Source organism: Pseudophryne corroboree, assembly GCF_028390025.1.
Source record: "Pseudophryne corroboree isolate aPseCor3 chromosome 3 unlocalized genomic scaffold, aPseCor3.hap2 SUPER_3_unloc_39, whole genome shotgun sequence".
NCBI classification, from domain to species: Eukaryota; Metazoa; Chordata; class Amphibia; order Anura; family Myobatrachidae; genus Pseudophryne; species Pseudophryne corroboree.
Genome location: NW_026967529.1, coordinates 154,677 through 160,110, shown reverse-complemented (window position 1 = coordinate 160,110; position 5,434 = coordinate 154,677). Strand labels below are relative to the sequence as shown.

General features: G+C 49.5%; 1 protein-coding gene across 1 annotated transcript in view; it reads left to right on the top strand.

The window, feature by feature from the left end:
• Positions 1 to 5,434, top strand: part of LOC134984157 (zinc finger protein 850-like) — a 184,747-nt gene that overhangs the window by 95,977 nt on the left and 83,336 nt on the right. The gene's annotated exons all lie outside the window — the stretch shown is intronic.

Genomic DNA, 5,434 nt, shown 5'->3' with positions numbered 1-5,434 from the left:
ACTCTGCAAAATGGGGGATACATCAATATCACTGTAAATACTGACAGATCCCCTCACCTCCCCAGTCATGTCCCTGTATTATTACTATAGATATAAGTGACGTCACTGTGACACTCCCAGATCCCCTCACCTCCCCAGTCATGTCCCTGTATTATTACTATAGATATAAGTGATGTCACTGTGACGCTCCCAGATCCCCTCAAGTCCCCAGTCATGTCCCTGTATTATTACTGCAGATAGGGCTAACAGACCAGGGTGACATAGAAGCGGAAGACTGAGTGCGGATAAGAGGGTTAGGAGGACAATTGGCTGGGGTTTGTGAAGAAGTGGGCCTTGAGAGCCCATTTGAAGTTTTGTAGAGAGGTGGAGAGTGAGATGGGGAGAGCACGTGCAAAATAGGTAGGACTGGGAGGAGGTAATCAGTTTACAGGATAAGGCCCCCAATTCTGAGACACACCTAGCAGAAGCCAGGGCCAGTAACATCACCGTCTTCCACGTGAGGTACTTGTCTTCTACCATCACCAGAGGTTCAAACCAGGAGGACTGTAGAAAACGTAACATAACATCTAGATCCCAAGGTGCCATAGGGGGCACAAAGGGAGGTTGTATATGAAGCAGCCCTTGCAAGAAGGTCTGAATTTTTGGCAAGAGAGACAACTTTTTCTTGATGGAGATGGAAAGAACTGAAATCTGGACTTTAATGGATCCCAGACATAAGCCCTTATCCACTCCAGCCTGCAGGAAACACAGGAACCTTCCTAAGTGGAATTCCGAAGAGGGATATGTGCGTTCTTCGCACCAAGAGACATATCTCCGCAAGATATGATAGTGTTTTGACATCACAGGTTTTCTGGCTTGTACCATAGTGGCAATTACCTTTTTGGAAAGCCCTTTGTGAGCTAGGATGTTCCGCTCAACTTCCATGCCATCAAACTAAGCTGCCGTAAGTCCGGGTAGACGAACGGTCCTTGTTGAAGAAGATCCCTTCTTAGTGGTAGAGGCCAAGGGTCCTGTACAGACATGTCCAGAAGAGCCGTGTTCCATGCTCTTCAGGGCCAATCCAGGGCAATCAAGATTGCTTCCACTTTTTGTTGTCTGATCCGCTTGAGGAAACAGGTAGACCAGCTGGTAAGGCCAAAGCGAAGTCAGCGCATACACTGCATTCGCCTGAGGGTCCCTAGTCCGTGAGCAATAGCAGCGAAGCTTCTTGTTGAGATGAGAGGCCATCAAGTCGATCTGTGGGCAACCCCACCTGTGGATGTTCAGTTGGAACACCTGAGGGTGTAGTCCCCACTCCCTCAGGTGGAGGTCGTGGCGGCTTAGGAGGTCCGCCTCCCAGTTCTCCACTCCCGGAATGAAGATTGCGGACAGCGCTCTTGCATGTTTTTCTGCCCAGAGGAGTATTCTTGACACTTCTCGCATGCAGGCCCTGCTTTTTGTCCCTCCTTGTCGATTGATGTACGCCACTGCCAAAGCGTTGTCCGACTGCACCTGGATTGCCTGTGGCCTTAGTAGAGGAGACGCCTGAAGCAGAGACGTTCTGGATAGCCTGAAGTTCCAGAATGTTGATTGGAAGCAGGGCCTCCTGGGCAGACCACCTGCCCTGGAACTGTGCCCCTTGGGTGACAGCTCCCCATCCTCATAGACTTGCATCTGTTGTGAGGAGGATCCAGTCCTGAATCCCAAAGTTCCAGCTTTCCAAGAGGTTGGAAGACTGTGTCCACCACAGGAGTGAAATCCTGGCATGGGGTGACAGCCGAATCATCCGGTGCACCTGAAGATGGGAACCGGACCATTTATTCAGGATGTCCAATTGGAAGGGTCTTGCATGGAACCTTCCGTACTGTATCGCCTCGTAGGAGGCCACCATCTTTCCCAACAATTTTATGCAAAGATCAACGGACACTCGAGCAGGTCTGAAGACCATGCATACCATTTCTTGGAGTGCTCTCGCCTTGTCAACTGGGAGGAATACTTTCTATGCTACAGTATCCAGTAGCATGCCCAGAAACAGGAGCCGCGGAGACGGTTCCAGGTGGGACTTCTGTAGATTAAGGATCCACCCGTGGTGAGACAGGCGTTGGATAGTGCGATCTATGTGGAGTAATAGAAGCTCCCTTGATCTTGCTTTTATCAGGAGATCGTCCAGGTATGGGATCACATTGACCCCCTGGACCCTGAGCTGAAACATCATTTCCACCATCACCTTCGTGAACACCCTTGGAGCTGTAGACAGGCCAAAGGGTAATGCCTGAAATTGGTAATGATCGTTCAGCAGGGCAAACCTCAGAAAGGCCTGATGACATGGCCAAATTGGGACATGTAGATAAGCATCCTTGATATCCAGGGATACTAGGAACTCCTGTGGTTCCAGGCCTGCGATCACTGCCCTCAGAGATTCAGTCTTGAATCTGAAAACCTTCAGGTAAGGATTCAAGGACTTCAGATTCAGAAGGGATCTCACAGACCCATCTGTTTTCGGTACTACAGACTGTAGTAACCCTGTCCTTGTTGCAACAGTGGTACTGGGACAATGACCCGGGACTGTACCAACTTCTCTATGGCCAGTAGTAGAGTACAACGCATACTTTCCAAAACTGGTAAGCCTGATTTGAAAAATCGTTGGGGAGGAGAAACGTCAAACTCCAGCTTGTAGGCCTGAGAGATAAGGTCCCTTACCCAAGCATCTTGGCAAGAACCGTCACAGATGTGGCTTAAGTGACGTAACCGAGCTCCCACCACGAGATCCCCCCGGGGTGGGTGTGCACCGTCATGCTGAAGTGTTTGCGGGAGCAGAACTGGTTTTCTGGTTCTGAGACCCAGCAACTGCTGGTTTTATAGGTATTGCCCTGGAGCCTCGCGCTGCATTGGAGGCTCCTCTGGCTCTGGATCGAAATCTGGAGGACCGAAAGGACTGAGTAGATGGTCCCGTTTAGGAACGTCTAGCAGGAGGGGCACCCGAAGGGAGAAATGTGGATTTTCCGGCCGTAGCCTTCGAAATCCAGGTGTCCAGGTCACCTCCAAAGAGCCATTCACCTGTGAAGGGAAGAGATTCCACATTTGCATGTGTCATCCAGCAACCTGCAATGACCGGCCTTTGTGCTACGCCTGCAGCAACGTAAATAGGATTTTAATACCTACCGGTAAATCCTTTTCTCTTAGTCCATAGAGGATGCTGGGGATGCTTCAAGAACCATGGGGTATAGACGGGATCCGCAGGAGACATGGACACACTATAAGACTTTGAATGGGTGTGAACTACCTTCTCCCTCTATGCCCCTCCTCCAGACTCCAGTTATAGGAACAGTGCCCAGGGAGACGGACATTTCGAGGAAAAGGATTTATTTAACATTTTAAACTAAGGTGAGATACATACCAGCTGGTATCCGGACTCCAGGTCGACAGCACAAAGGTCGACACACTTTAGGTCGACACCAATTGGTCGACACACATTAGGTCGACAGGGTCAAAAGGTCGACATGAACAAGGTCGACATGAGTTTTTCATGATTTTTTTTCTTTTTTTGAACCTTTTCATACTTAACGATCCACGTGGACTACGATTGGAACGGTAAAGTGTGCCGAGCGAAGCGGTAGCGGAGCGAAGGCACCATGCCCGAAGCATGGCGAGCGAAGCGAGCCATGCGAGGGGACGCGGTGCACTAATTCGGGTTCCCGGTCACTCTACGAAGAAAACGACACCAAAAAAACATAAAAAACTCATGTCGACCTTTTTCCATGTCGACCTTGTTCCTGTCGACCTTTTGACCATGTCGACCTTTTGACCCTGTTGACCTAATGTGTGTCGACCAATTGGTGTCGACCTAAAGTGTGTCGACCTTTGTGCTGTCGACCCTGAGTCCCAGACCCATACCAGCTCACACCACCAACACGCCGTACAACATGGCATTCAACAACAACGCATGCAACGGCATGATTAACAACAGTCACAGACTGACTGAACTCGGCACAACATATGCGTAACTACAACCAATAGCTGCAGATACCGTCTGCACTAGGACGGGCGCCCAGCATCCTCTATAGACTAAGAGAAAAGGATTTACCGGTAGGTATTAAAATCCTATTTTCTCATACGTCCTAGAGGATGCTGGGGATGCTTCAAGAACCATGGGGTTTTGTTAGGGTCTCCTGCTCTGTGCTGCCACGTCGTCATGGCAACCGGGAGACAAGTGCTAGCGGAGTAACCTGAGCGCAGCTGATACTCCGGTTCGGGTCTTTTGCTGTGCAGTGGTTACAGGCTCTGTGCACGGCAGGGGATCCGGTGCTGGTTTTTGTGCTCACAGTCTGTAAGGTCTGAGTGGGGCGTGGACAGCACCTGCTTTATAAACCCTCTTCTCAGGTTAAGCAGATGCTGCTGAATCTTTGTTGGTTAGTTAGTTCCTGAAAGTTAGCCAGTACTGTGTAGCTTTGTATTTGTTGTTGCTTACTGCAAATAGGCCTGGGGATTTGGTACTACACTCTGCCAATCAGGACCTAGCAGTAAGACTGGAGTCAGTCGTTTAACTTGCTGGGGTTCTTTTGCTACTCTGTGAACTTAGCAAGTTTGCGGCTGTATTCTCAGATTTGCCTGCCTAAATCCATTCTCACTGTGCAAGGAGTTCAGGTGTCAGTTTAGTGGCAGTAAGCTGAACCTGTGCACTGCAAGTGAGGATTAGGATTGTGGAGACTCTCCTTGTGTCTATAATTCCATCTCTGACCAAGGAGTTTACTGCCACACCCGTTGGTAACCCTTTAGGGTTTTGCTGTTGCCCTTAGCAACAGCATTTCGGGTTCTCTACGTATTAAAACACAACATCTTGCTTTTCCCATCTGAGCATTCCTAATACTAGGGAGACACCCAGTTTCTTAGCCTCTGGGCTTCTCTGTTCACTTTGTGTTTATTTTGTTACCCTATCACCTTCTGTGTACGTAATGTCATATACCCAGTCTGTCTGTGAGTTCATTTGTTTTGCATCCCTATCCGTTCAGACATCAGTACATTCCTGCAGGCACTGGTGTGCATAACAGGTTTATACCAAAGCTCTAGAACGGGCGGGAGAGTGCGGATGACTCTGCAGCACAGATTGACCAAACAAGAGGTCCTCCCCAGCCAGGGTATCAAACTTGTAGAACTTCGCAAAGGTGTTTGATCCTGACCAAGTAGCAGCTCAGCTGTAATGCCGAGACCCCTCGGGCAGCCGCCCAGGATGAGCCCACCTTCCTGGTAGAATAGGCCTTCACCGACTTCGGTAACGCCAATCCTGCCGTAGAATGAGACTGCTGAATCATATTACAGATCCAGCGTGCAATAGTCTGCTTGGAAACAGGAGCCCCAATCTTGTTGGGAGCATACAGGACAAACAGAGCCTCTGTTTTCCTAACTTGAGCCGTTCTGGCGACATAGATTTGCACAGCTCTGACCAAGGCATCAGTAG